The sequence below is a fragment of the Macadamia integrifolia genome, chromosome 6 (assembly GCF_013358625.1).
Source record: "Macadamia integrifolia cultivar HAES 741 chromosome 6, SCU_Mint_v3, whole genome shotgun sequence".
Classification (NCBI taxonomy): Eukaryota; Viridiplantae; Streptophyta; class Magnoliopsida; order Proteales; family Proteaceae; genus Macadamia; species Macadamia integrifolia.
In genome coordinates this window covers 10,138,720-10,152,434 of record NC_056562.1, presented here as the reverse complement: position 1 = coordinate 10,152,434, position 13,715 = coordinate 10,138,720, and positions in this window count along the sequence as shown.

The window sequence follows — 13,715 nt, the reverse complement described above, 5'->3', positions numbered from 1 at the left end:
GATCACACTAAAATTTTGCTGCTCATATGTTTCTCTAGATCTTTCTAACGATGCAATTTGCTCTGGTACAGTATCACATACTTGTGACATAGTTTAAGCGAAGAAGAATTCCATTGCTCCATGGCCAATAATTGCAAGTGAATGGCCATTAACTTGTCAAGAAGGTTAACTCGGTTTATTGGATGCTTGAGGATGCCCTGAGTGAGGTTCAAACTTAAGCGTGGATCGATGCAACAGCTACCATATCTGGATCCTCAGGACTCTCACTTCATCATTAGTTTGAGGTTTTGAACACCTTGTTTCATGTTCAACATTGTCATTTCGTGTAGCAAAAACTTCATGGCTTGCGTTCAGGTAGCCCTTTTGTTTTGCAAGTATTTCAGTGAGGTGATGCCCAAACACTGACTTCGTAAAGTGAAGTCGCACATGTTGGGTGTGAAAACCTCACATTTTGCTTGTGAAATGTAAGAACTGAGTGATAAGTGCCATGGAATGCTTGTAGATTAAAATCATAAAACAAATGCAAGTGCTTCCTATAGAAATCTAGGAAAAGATAAAGAAAAATGGGAATATCTAACGGATGCTGAATTATGAAATCAAGCTATGTAAGTTAATGAAGATAAATTAGTGGAAAAGAAAAAGGAAATGAAAAGGAATGAATGACTTGTGTGTTAAAAGTTACAATTTCATATACATCTAAGCAATTCACTATTATTTTGTTGTATAAGTTATACATTGGCATGCGTGTCCCTGAACCTACCAGAGTACTATTATCATCTCCCTCATCATCTTCACTTTTCAGTAGGTTAGCTTTTTGGTTTTGTAACATTTGGATCTTAGTAGTAATACTAGCTAGAACATTTGAAGGAAAGTCAAGTCTCACCCATTTTGTGGTAGGAGCCTGTATGCCAGATAGAGAAGAGACAAAATGATGATGTTATGCACATACTGTGCCAGAAGCAACTGCAACAGTAGAACTGGAGAAGGAGGACATCATTGTGTCTGCGGGAAGGGAATTACTTTGAATGCCTGAATTGAGAACATAGATTTTCTTAGGGACAAGGTGAGTAGTGTCAGGCTAGACGTGTCCCTTTGAAAATTTGGATTTAGAGAATATGAAATTGATCAATGTGCCTATATTAGAAAGACAGTAAACTACTCCAAGGTGAAATAGCTTGAGTTTGAAGTGTTTTACCAAGACCAATTCAGCTATGAGCTGGAACATCTTCAACCAAGGGGAATGGTGAAGACAACGGAATTGACAGTATCTTTGAAGCAAATTTTATTACTACAATTGATGGAGAAAAAGGGCCACAACCATACTAGTTGATTCACCCCTATATTGGCTGTGACTTCAAGCTCATCAAGGCTCAAAGTTCAATCAATTCCAAAGCCACCAAGAAGTACACCAAGGATTCCCAGTCTGTTGCTGAGTTCTCTTTCAATTATACTCCTAGTGAAATGTTTCCTACCAATGAGATTCCAGAATTTTAGTATGTTGATTATGTAGTTCCTCATTTTCTGAATATCTGTTGGAATTTAAGTTTTCAAAAATTGTGTCAAAATGGTCTTTTCAAATGGTCTATTTGAATTGTATTTTCCCTCTCGAAAATGTCTTTTTCTATTGTTTTTAGTGCAATTGTGGGGTTATAGTGAACTCAGAAACACCTCTCAAAGTTTAGTTCCACATTGGTTTCCAATAAGTGGAAGAAAATAGAAATGGCTTATATTCATATGATTTATAAAGGACATAGGGTTCTAAAGGGAAGTCTGTAGGATTAAAATCTCATCAAGATATAATCCCTAGACCTAATAGATCACCATGGAAATATTAAGAACATAAGAACAATGGGATAGAAACTATAAACAATAAAAACGTACCTTGTTTGGGATCCAAAGTAAAGCAAAGCATTGCGAAAAACCTTTTGATCCACATAGCAAGGTACTTCTCCTCTATTCCACTATGATCACTGGTTAGATGAGGAACTTGAACGTACAATGGAGGAAACCACAAGAAACTCGGTCTCTTTATCTTTCTCCCTCTCTCTCCAGAATGCATGTAGTGAATAAGATTAAAGTTAGAAGAGGGACCTAGCTCTCTATTTATAAAGTTTTCTAATGGACCCACTCATCACAAGTCTAATGGTTAACTAAAGCCCACACTAGTCAGCCCATATTAAACTAATTAAAAGCCTGTATGTCTCACTTAATTAGACCATATAATTAGCCTGATTTTATTAAAACACAAAAAAACCCAATTAATATAAGCCCACATAGAAATATTCTAACATTCTCCCACTTGGGCTATATTAATTGCTATCAATTTTTTTGAAAACTTATTTTGTCCTTAAAAAGCAATCTCAGGCTAATCATTACCTTAATGCAAGTGTCTTTAAAATGGTCTAGAGACATTGCTAATAGTCAATCCTGTTCTATGGAGTCTTAAACACCGAATCATGGTGGTAACTGCATCTTGTAAACGACACAGGACATTCCATGGTCATGAGAGCTCTCAACTCTACTAATATGGATTCAATATGGTAGTGTGGCAACTAGATAACACCCACATAATGGTTCTATATGTGTTATCCCCTTGTCAGTCCAATTTTCTCTCTCTTAAGTGGTACAACCACATTAGAGAAAATTCTTTATGGTTCCAATGAACTTGTATGTCTTATCTTCAATAACTCGAGTTATATTTTATATGTTATAAGACATAACTTAAGGCTAATAATTGAATGCCCTAGCCTTTGCTCAAGGTTAACACATACCTTAAGACTTCAAACATATATATATATATATATATATATAACATACCAACATATGAAACACCCACGTGTTAAATACAACAGTTATAATAAAACTGCATTTTATTTAATAGAATTGCATGCAAAAGACAGTTAATATATAATTCCAAAATTACCAAAAAGGTAAAAGTACAGATGAAAATTTTATTACACAATAGAGTAAAATAAGATATCTTCCACTAGACAATAGCATCCCATGATGCTTCTAAGCCCATACTAATGACATATCTCTAAAAAACACAAGGGCGAAAGCTTTTAGTAAGGGGATCAACTGCCATATCATCTATACCAATATGCTCCACTGTGATGTCACATTTCTTAACATTTTCCTTTATGTCATATGCTTGGACCTCGTGATACCCTTACTGTTGTTAATAAACAACACAACAAAATTGTTATCATAGTACAACTGGATGGGTCTAGCCACAAAATCAAAAACTGTCAACTCCCTTATGAGGTTCTTAAGCCAAGTTTCCTGATTAGCTGTTCCATAGCACGCTACAAATTCTGCTTGCATAGTCGAAGAAGTTATCAATTTCTGTTTCGCACTTTTTCATGATACTTCATTAAATCTCTCTCAATATATCTTGATATGGACTTCCTGTCATTCTGACAACTAGCAAAGTCAGAATCTGTATACCCTACTAGCTGTAGGTCCTGAACATGTCTGTGTATCAACATATAATTCTTTGTCCCTTTTAAGTACCTTAAAACCTTCTTGGTAGTACTATAGAGATCGTGACTAGGGTCTGAGTAATATTTGCCTAGAACTTCTGTTGCAAAAGCAATATCTGGTCTAGTACAAACTTAAGCATACATGATACTTCCAAGTGCACTAGCATAGGGTACTTTCTTCATTAAGTCTCTCTCAATATCACTTTTAGGGCATTGTAATAAGCTTAGTTCATCACCATTGAGAATTGAAACATTCCTAGACTTGCAATCTAGCATACTGAACCTCTTTAGGACACGATCAATAGATGCCCTCTGAGAAAGACCTAACAGTAGGCGAGTACGATCCCTATGGATCTCAATCCTAAGGACAAAAGATGCATCACCAAGGTCCATCATGTCAAACTCCCTAGACAACAATTGCTTTTTCTCATGCAACAATCCTAGATTACTGCTTGCAAGCAAAATATCATCCACATAAAGTATAAGGAAAATAAATCTGCTCCCACTGACCTTATGATATATACATTGATCTACCTAGTTCTTGAAAAAACTGAATGAAGTCACAACACTTTCAAACTTAAAGTACTATTGCCTAGAAGCTTGCTTGAGCCCATAAATAGACTTATTAAGTCTACATACAAGATGATCAGAACCATTCACCGCAAAACCTTCAGGTAATTCAATAAGCTCCCAAACACTATTATGTTTCATCAATTGCATTTCATCTTTCATTGTATCCAACCACAAATCTGACTAAGGACTAGAAATAGCATATGAATAAGAAACTGGAGCAATCACATGTCCGATGTCATAGTCATGTTCCCCCAAATAGACCATATAGTCTAGTGGTATGGCTGACCACCTCACCCTGGTGGAGCCTCCACAACCTCATCCTGAACCTGAGAGACCTCAGTAGGAGTTATATCAACAACATGCTCCTGTATCTCAATAGGTGCAGCAATCGGTGTGGTAGGCTCTACATCCATCTAGATAGGCAGAGTAAATGCTACAGTCGTCCCAATCTCACTACTATTCTCTATAGTCTGAAAACAACTACTCTTATCAGTCATGTCAAGTTCTAAAAACTTTGCTGTCTGTGATTCCACAATTCTAGTACCTTTGCAAGGATTATAAAATTGATACACTTTCGAATGATCAGGGTAAGCAACAAAGTAGCAACAAGTAGTTATGGAGTCCAACTTAGTCCAACTTGCTTAAAGTTGGATTATACAACCTTACTTTTGTAGGACATCCCCAAACTTTAAGATAGTTCAAACTAGGTTTTCGTCCAGCCCATAACTTAAAAGGAGTTAATAGAACAACCTTAGTGGGGACTCAGTTAAGGATGTAAAGGGCCGTCTTCAAAGTCTCACCCTATAATAACTGAGGTAAATTTACCCTACTAACCATACTTCTTATCATATCCATAAGGGTGCGATTACGTCTTTCGGCCACCCCATTATGCTCAGAACTTTCAGGCATAGTAAATTGACCTAATATCCCAAAATCCTCCAAGTGTTTGGTAAATGGGCCTTTAAGTTGTCCAGCATCGCCATATCTACCATAATACTCACCACCCTAGTCAAATCTAACAACTTTGATATTTTTTCTTGTTGTTTTTCAACTTCAGTCCTAAAAATCTTAAATTTATCAAAAGACTTAGACTTTTCCTTAATCAAGAATAGATAACCATATTGGGAATAATCATTAATGAATGCGATGAAATAAAAATTTCTACACAAGGTAGCTGTATAGGGCTCACTGATGTCAGTGCAAATAACCTTTAATAGGTTAGAAATATGGACTGGCGACTTCTTCTTTATCTTGGTCATTTTTTCTTTACAACAGTCTACACATGTTTCTAGGTCACCTTCAAGAGTGGGTAGGATGTCAGACTTTATCAACCTTTCAACTCTTTCCTTAGAGATGTGACCAAGCCTTTTATGCCACAACATGTAAGATTATTCCTTAGGTAAATGACTTTTGAGAACAATTCTTTCAACATTATTAAAGATATAAATATCATGAGGAGCTAAACACATTCTATATAGTCCGTAAAACATAGTACAGTAACCAACCTTATTTGAATTGAAGAACAAATTAACCATAACGTTCTTTATTTCAATATGGTAACCACATAAGTTTAAAACTGAAACAAAAATTAAATTCCACTTAAAGGATGGTATATAAAAAGTGTTTCTTAATATCAATTTAAATTTAGAGTCTAGAATTAAAATGACATCTCCCTCGAATTCTACATTAGCTTGTTCATTGTTCCCCATAGTAAGCTTTGATTCATTCTTATTTGGCTTCATCCGGTTTATGAATCCCAGTATAGTAGAAGCAACATGGTTAGTTGTACCGCTATCTAGCCACTAAGAACTAGATAGGACTTCTGATAAATTGGATTTATAAATAAATGCCAAAGAATCATTACCTGCATGCTCACGTTTGGATAACCAAGTCATGTACTTAGGGCATTCCTTCTTCATATGACATTTTTTCTTACAAAAGAAGCAGTGACCACCCTCCTTCTTAAAAGACGGTTTCTTATGACCCAAATTGCTAGATTGACCAGATTCCTTATTGATTTCCTGAGTAACTTTATTACTATGAAATTTAGGCATTTTACCTTTATGAAAATTGGAGTTAGAAGCAAACAAGGTTGTGTGGGTTTTCTCCTTCTTCAGTTTTTCTTTCTCAGTAACAACTCTAGAGATCAAGTCATTAATGGTCTAGGTTTAATCTTAGGAGCTATAATTGGTTTTGATGATCTCAAATTCAGAAGGAAGAGTATTTAAGGCTTGATGGAGAAAGCAAGGATTAAGAAGAGAAATATTTAAAGCTTTGAGTTTGATTTGATAATTCACCATCCGAATTATATAGTCCCTAACACCTCTAAAACCATTATACCTCAAATTGAAAATTTTCTATAGAAGAGTTCATATTTCAGCATTTAAAGAAACTCGGTACCTGAGTGCCATTGCATTCATCATCTCCTTAGCAATGCAATCAGTAAGCAAACCACTTTTTAGGTGATCTTTGATCGATCGCTTTATAGATAGTAAACAAATGCGATCACTTTTTACCCATGCAACATGCATTAATTTTTTATCGTCAGTGCTTTAATCAGTGAGATCCATTGATTTATCTATAATAAGGGATGTCTGAAAATCTGTCATTTTCATAGTAAACAATACATTTTCTTTCTATTTCTATTGGGCTCAGTAAGAACCTCAATAATAACCATATTATTATTGACAGAAAAGGTGACTTAAAAATAAATAATGCATATCATTAGCATAATTTGAGTACCATGTAACTTAAAATATATAAGTTTACCAATTGGGAGTTTATAAACATCATTATGTAAATACCTTTGGGCTGAATTCATAACATACAGTTGCAAAACCCCCACATAGTAACAGTCATGAAAACATATTTCAACATTTGAGTGTATAAAGTACTTGGGTTAGTCAATTTTAACTATATGTTGTATATGTGACCCTCTAAGTACTAACACACAATCATCTCATTTGGGTGTATGACCATGCATTAGAATTAGAGACATCACACTACCGTATAAGACTGATATTCTACAAATTTGATAAAAAATATCATTTTGGTGGCTACAACTTTATCAAATTTATGAAACTCTCTCATACCGGGATATACTTAATATCACTCACTTCAAATCAAATAATATGTAATTTTAGACTTAAAGACAAGAGGCTAAAAATTATCTCTAAAATTACATTAAATGCTAATAATATTATTTAATACTTTAATCATCTAGTAGGATATTTCTTCATTTATTTTTAATCCTATGAACAGTACCATGGGTACTATTCATCTTCAATAATTAGGGTTTTAAACCTTATAATCTTTAATCGATTAGGGGTTCAAAACTAACCATCCCTAATCAATTAGGGTTTAAAAAATAATCACCCCTAATCAATTAGAGTTTAAAAAACTAATCATCTTTATTCATGGATTCAATCAAAAAACTATAATCTATCCCTCATAAATTTGATTAGGGTTTAAAACCTAATCACCCATAATTTATGGATTCAATCCAGAAACATTAATCTATCCCTTGCAAACATGATTATGGTTCTAAACCTAATCTATGGTGGCTCTAATACGACATATAGGATTAAAATCTCATCAAGATATAATCCCTAGACCCAATAGATCACCATAGAAAGATTAAGAACACTAAAAACAATGGGATAGAAACTATAAACAATAAAAACGTACCTTGTTTGGGATCAAAAGTAAAGAGCATCGAAAAACCTTTTGATCCACGTAACAAGGTACTTCTCCTCTATTCCCCTATGATTACTGGCTAGATAAGAAACCTGAACGTACAATGGAAGAAACCACAAGAAACTCTGTCTCTTAATCTTTCTCCCTCTCTCTCCAGAGTGCACATTGTGAATAGTGAATAAGATTAGGGTTAGAGGAAGGACCTAGCTCTCTATTTATAAATTTTCTCAATGGACCCACACATCACAAGTCCAATGGTTAACTAAAGCCCACACTAGCCAGTCCATATTAAACTAATTAAAAACTTGTATGTCTCATTTAATTAGACCATATAATTAGACCGATTTTATTAAAGCACAAAAAAACCCAATTACTATAAGCCCACATAGAAATATTCTAACAAAGTTTCCCTCATCTCTTATATTATGTTGGTTTTGGGGTGCTTTTTCACACACGAGCCAAGTCGAGGACGTGTGTGGGTTTAACAAAATACCTTCTTTTAATATGTTGATATGGTTGGCTCCAAATTCATACTCAAACATGTAAAGACACACCCTTACACATTTTGTCTTATACATGAAGGGACACATACCTTGAACATGTACCTGTATGAAGCTGGTTACATGCGTACATGCATGTACATATTATACATGTACCTATACTTCCAAATTCAAATTAAAACATGTAAAGACACACCCTTACACATTTTGTCTTATACATGAAGGGACATATACCTTATACACGTACCGGTATGAAACCAACCACCTAGGTACATACATGCACCTATACTAATCAATATATGTACACATGTATGTATCTATTGTACTTGCATCTACCCATGCATAGAGACACGTTTGTATTTGTACGTGTACCAATACATGTATACCCATTTGTATATTGGACCCCCAATGTCTATATATAGTGAACAAGATTCGATAAAGGGGATAAAAATCCTATAGTCTATGAGGTATTGTATGAAATACGTACATACACACTGGGGAGGTTTTCTATTCTCTGTTCTTTGCAAGTGTTTGTTTTTCCTATTCCTTCTTCTATACTTTGTTCTTGAGTGAACTCTCTAAGTATTACCTTCTGACATCCTTCACATATTTGTGTGCATCTTTTGTGATTGGAGCTATTTTATCTTGGAGGTGAGATCATATTGTCAACCCATTTTGCTCATATATTTGGGGCGTTCAAATACCTTAAGGAGAGTATTTTGGTCCACTTGACTTCATTTGCCTGTTCATGCCACATGTTGGCCATCTAATGATATGATGTTTTTGGGTATATTAGGTACGACTCAACTCAAAATGCTACAGTTCTTCAATCAGTGATACAAGGAGACGTGCTTGTTGTTCATCTACTATTAATTTAATACTGATACAAGAGGTTAGTACTATATATTTTACTTAATAGTACCACAACATTTCTATGATATTCTCATAATTGAATTCATCCAAGTTTCATACACGTTGCCTAAAGTCTCTGTTTCTAACAATATCAACACAAATTATGATTTCGGGTATGATTCATCTCTCTATGGGATTACATGTCACTTTTACATTCACAAGAGACAAATGCTTTCAAGTCGGTGAGAGTTGATGTAAAGGAGGAGTTGAAGAATTATGACTACAAGAAGAAAAGAGGACCAGCAAGTCTAGCTCTCGGCTAGACCAGTTTGCCCAATCAATCCTAGCCCAAATCGTGGGTCTAGTTCAGCTTGGCTGAGGCTTAGTCCTAATTAAATTAAGTTTTTCCTTGTCTAATTGTCTTTGTAGTTGAAGTATTTTAAGTTATGTCCTCAGCAATAAATTTTTATTTGTTATTGTAATGTTTGTCTCGAATTCTTGATCCATTTCGAAGATTGACCCCCTCTGACATATTTTTGTGGCTACTGAATGTGATCTTTTTTGAGGTCTATGATAATATCAAAGGTATGACCCGTCTAGCCGTGACCCGATGAATCAACCTGACTTGGAGGAGTATATATTTGTGCTATTATCTTGTTGTGTAACCAAGTGTGAGATATAGGGATTTTCAAGTTAGGGTTTCTGAGCGCAAGTTTCTTGTTATGGGTTTGGGTGTTCTTGAGAGATTTCCACTATAACTTTTCTTCAATCATATAGTGAATCATCTTCTTTGCCCAAGGACGTAGCACATCACATTAGTATGGGAACCTCGTTATATATTTGTGTCACCTTGTTTGAATCTGTTTGTTTTATACGTGTTTGTTGGTGTCTATTCTAACAATTTTCCTAGTTGAATTAGGAGTTTGAAGTTGTGTCTTATTTCCATAAGAAGTCTGCAATTAGGCTAGGAATGATTTCTTATTCAGAGTAGGAATCAAAGCTTACTATTTCTATTAAGCTCTTGTGGAGCCAATGCTCATTCAAGATTTGATTAATGAATATTGAAGTTTGCTCCTGAGGTGAGAACCTGGGTTTTCTTTGATCCATCTTATTCTCTGTGTATCTCTGCAATCAGGTATTGTTCAGTCCTTCAATCCATCCATTGTTGTGTTAAGTTTTGATCTCTGTTTATCAGGTTTGATCATTAAAATTGATCTGATATTAGTGATCTAAACTGATCTCTGAAATCCTTCTGTTTTGTGATCAAAAAACTGCCTGTGACTCCCCTATTTTCTGAAGTTTCTCATTCCAAGTTTCATATTTTCGAAATTAATTTGAATCAGACCACCTGATTGTTCCAATACCCTGGGGTTTTATTCAAACTGTTGAAAGAGTGATTCAATTATAATTTCAGCCAATTCTATTTGTCTGATTTGGTTTAATTTCATTTTCTCCCGTTGCTGGACTTTATGATCAAATTCTGAGATTTTTCCATCGAATCTCTCCTATTTTTTGAAAGGATAATATTCTTTATGTTTGTCATTGATTCTTGTAACTTTGCTTCCATTTGGGAAGGTTTGATTTTCCCTTTGTTTTTTAGGTTGAATAGTTGGGTTATGTTATGTTTGTCTCGAATTCTTAACCCGTCAAAGAGTGACCATGCCGACATATTTTGGTAGTCACCCAAATGCGACCCAATGAATCAACCTAACATGAAGAAGTATATACTTGTATTATTGACTTATTGTCTTAATGTATAAACAAGTGAGATTTGGAGATTTTCGAGTTAGGGTTTTATGAGCAAGAGTTCTAGCTTTGAGTTTGGGTGTTCTTGAGAGATCTCCACTGTAAGCTTTTTCTCATCATATATTGAATCATCTTCTTCTTCATTCGAGGACACAACATATATCATCTGAAGTTGTTTCATGTTAGAACAAAGGCAAACATATCGATCCATCTCTGATTAAATCTATGTAGCCCATCCATCAAGTTGAACAAAGGCAATCAAAATTATTCTTTCCTTCTCATTTGCTATTGATCTGGTTTTTAAATAAAAATTTACAATAGGAGTTAGTAGTAATAACCACCTACGTAACCAACTCACACTACTTCCATAATATTATTCTCACTAGAATAAACTACCACCTATGTAAATCTTCTATCCCTGAACTTCAAGCTCAAGTTCAGGTATTAAGAAACTATTGCAATTTAACTAAGAAAATCAAATAGAAAATTTTTCGATTTAGATCAACTTAAAAGTGTTGCTAGAATGTTAAATAACCAGATTCTCCTTTGAAGTGGATGGCTGAAACAAAGGATAAGGACATCAATGGATTTAATTTTGATGGAAGCCAACATATATATATATATATATATATATATATATATGCCAAGTGTACTTTTGAGATCATTTAGTAGGATTATTTACAGGATATTATGGTTGTTCCCTTATCTTTCTCCATTAGGCTATGTTTGGAAGCCAAGAAAAAAAAATTTAATTTGAGGAGAGAGAGACACATAAATCCATATCGATATTGATCCCGAGTTTTAAAACCTTGCTCCCACATCCTATTTGCAAAATCTAAATTTATATCTCCTTAATGGTATGTAATCTGATGGTACCGAGGACGTGATAAAGAGAGATGAAGGAAAACTCAGTTCTTCGCTCTATCTTCATAAAGTTTTAAAAGTGTCTTTACTTGTTTTTGTTGCTTGGAGGATGGAGTGACACATATTTTTTTGAGGAGAAAGTTTTCTTTCACCCCATAGAGAACAGTTCTTCCACCATCCTAGGGTACACAAACCCCTAAAGGGGTTTTAGTATTTCCCTAAAATATTCTCTCGATACCTCTTGCGTCTATTTGAAGCGCTGTTATGAATGAATTTTCATTCACCTTGACCTTTGGAAATCTCAGTCCTTTCTTTGATGAAGATAAATTGTCTAGAAGTGGAAAAGTTCGTTGGAGGATCGAGTAATTTATATTTCTTCGATGAAGATATTGCCCTTAAGTGGAAACGTGAAACACCAAAAGTGATGGCCAATCATGCATACATGGTCCACGAAATCCAGATATATTTTAAAGGACCAAGCTTTACTTAAGCCACGGTGAAAGAGGAATCCCTTGGAGACTCAATCCTCTACACATATGTTCACCTGGAAGTACATGTGAGGATCCAACATCTGTCCCACTTCCTACCATTTAAAGGGCAAAGATGGGTATCTATGAAACAAAAGGATAGGTGTTAGATCTTCACTTGTAGGTTGCAGAAGATCCAATCTCAATCCCTTGAGTGTGGGGCTTTAGACGCATGCTTGATAGTATTAGGAGGTTCTTTTGGGAAACATACATAAACCTATAGGGGTTTGTGAACCCTAAAATGATATGATGAACCTTCCTGCATAGTGGAAGGAAACTTCTCCTATTTTAAGTAGTGATTGTGCACACCCCAATTGGTATTTGGATCATGATCGGTCTCGATCAATACCAATCTGGATTGGCTTGTAGCAGTTGAATTTGCCCTTAATTTCAATCAGGCTCCATTTGTTTGATGGATAAAAAACGATGAAAAACTTATGAGGGTGGATCCCACATGTTGTGGGTTGGGTTGACAGAAAAAAAAAAGGGAAGCGGGGAAGAAAATAATGGAATAATTACTCTTTGGAAAAAAAATAATGCTACTTGGTCGTCTGGCCCTGCGATCAGACATGGAGAGGGTGAAATGACAGCCCCACCCCTCTTAAATACAAAATTCCTAAATCTCTCCCCTTATTGATGCCCTTGTCTCTTATGGTTCCTTTGGAATTGGGAACAAGGTTCTAAAACTTGGATCGGTTTTAGGATGGATCTTGATCGGTCTGGATTGCACCCTATTAAACAACTTTTCCTCTGCATTTTATTTAAAGCAGTTTGTATTATGTTTTTACCTTTGGGTCGTACCCATGTATTGGGATCGGAGGTGCAAAGAACCCTAATTAAAAGGGGAAAATCCTATTCCTTTCATTATGTTTAAAACAAAATAAAATAAAGGAAAATTACACCCCCTCTCATGGAGTCCTGGACTATCATCTAATTACACTCTCCTCTCCCTGATTTTCAGAAATTACACTCGTTGTCCCTAGGGTTGATCGTGTTAGTTGTAAAATGTAAAAGATCATACATTACAAAAATAAATAAATAAATGAATGAAGAAGAAGAAGAAAGAAAGAAAGAAAGAAATGTGAAAGATCATTTTATTCTTACCCCAAAACATTCCAAATCAAAATACCATTTTACCCTTTTGTTCATCTTCAACCCAAACATCCTCAAAATCAAATAGAACCATCGTTGACGATGAACAAAAGAGATTTCCGAATAAATCACAATCCCAAAATCAGATGAACAAAAGGGGTTTCCGGTGAGAAGGTGAATTCAATTGGGTTTTTTGCAGTACACACATGGTACTGGAAACCGAAAATCACAAGAGTTACTCCTTTGAAAAAATGATAGTTTTTTCATGTAACAATGCAAGGAGGCATTTCCAAAAATCACGAGACATGGCTTAAAGGCTTATCGATTGTGTTATTGACATCCTTCTTCTTCAAGAGTTATTCCTTTATTATTAGAAAAACAAA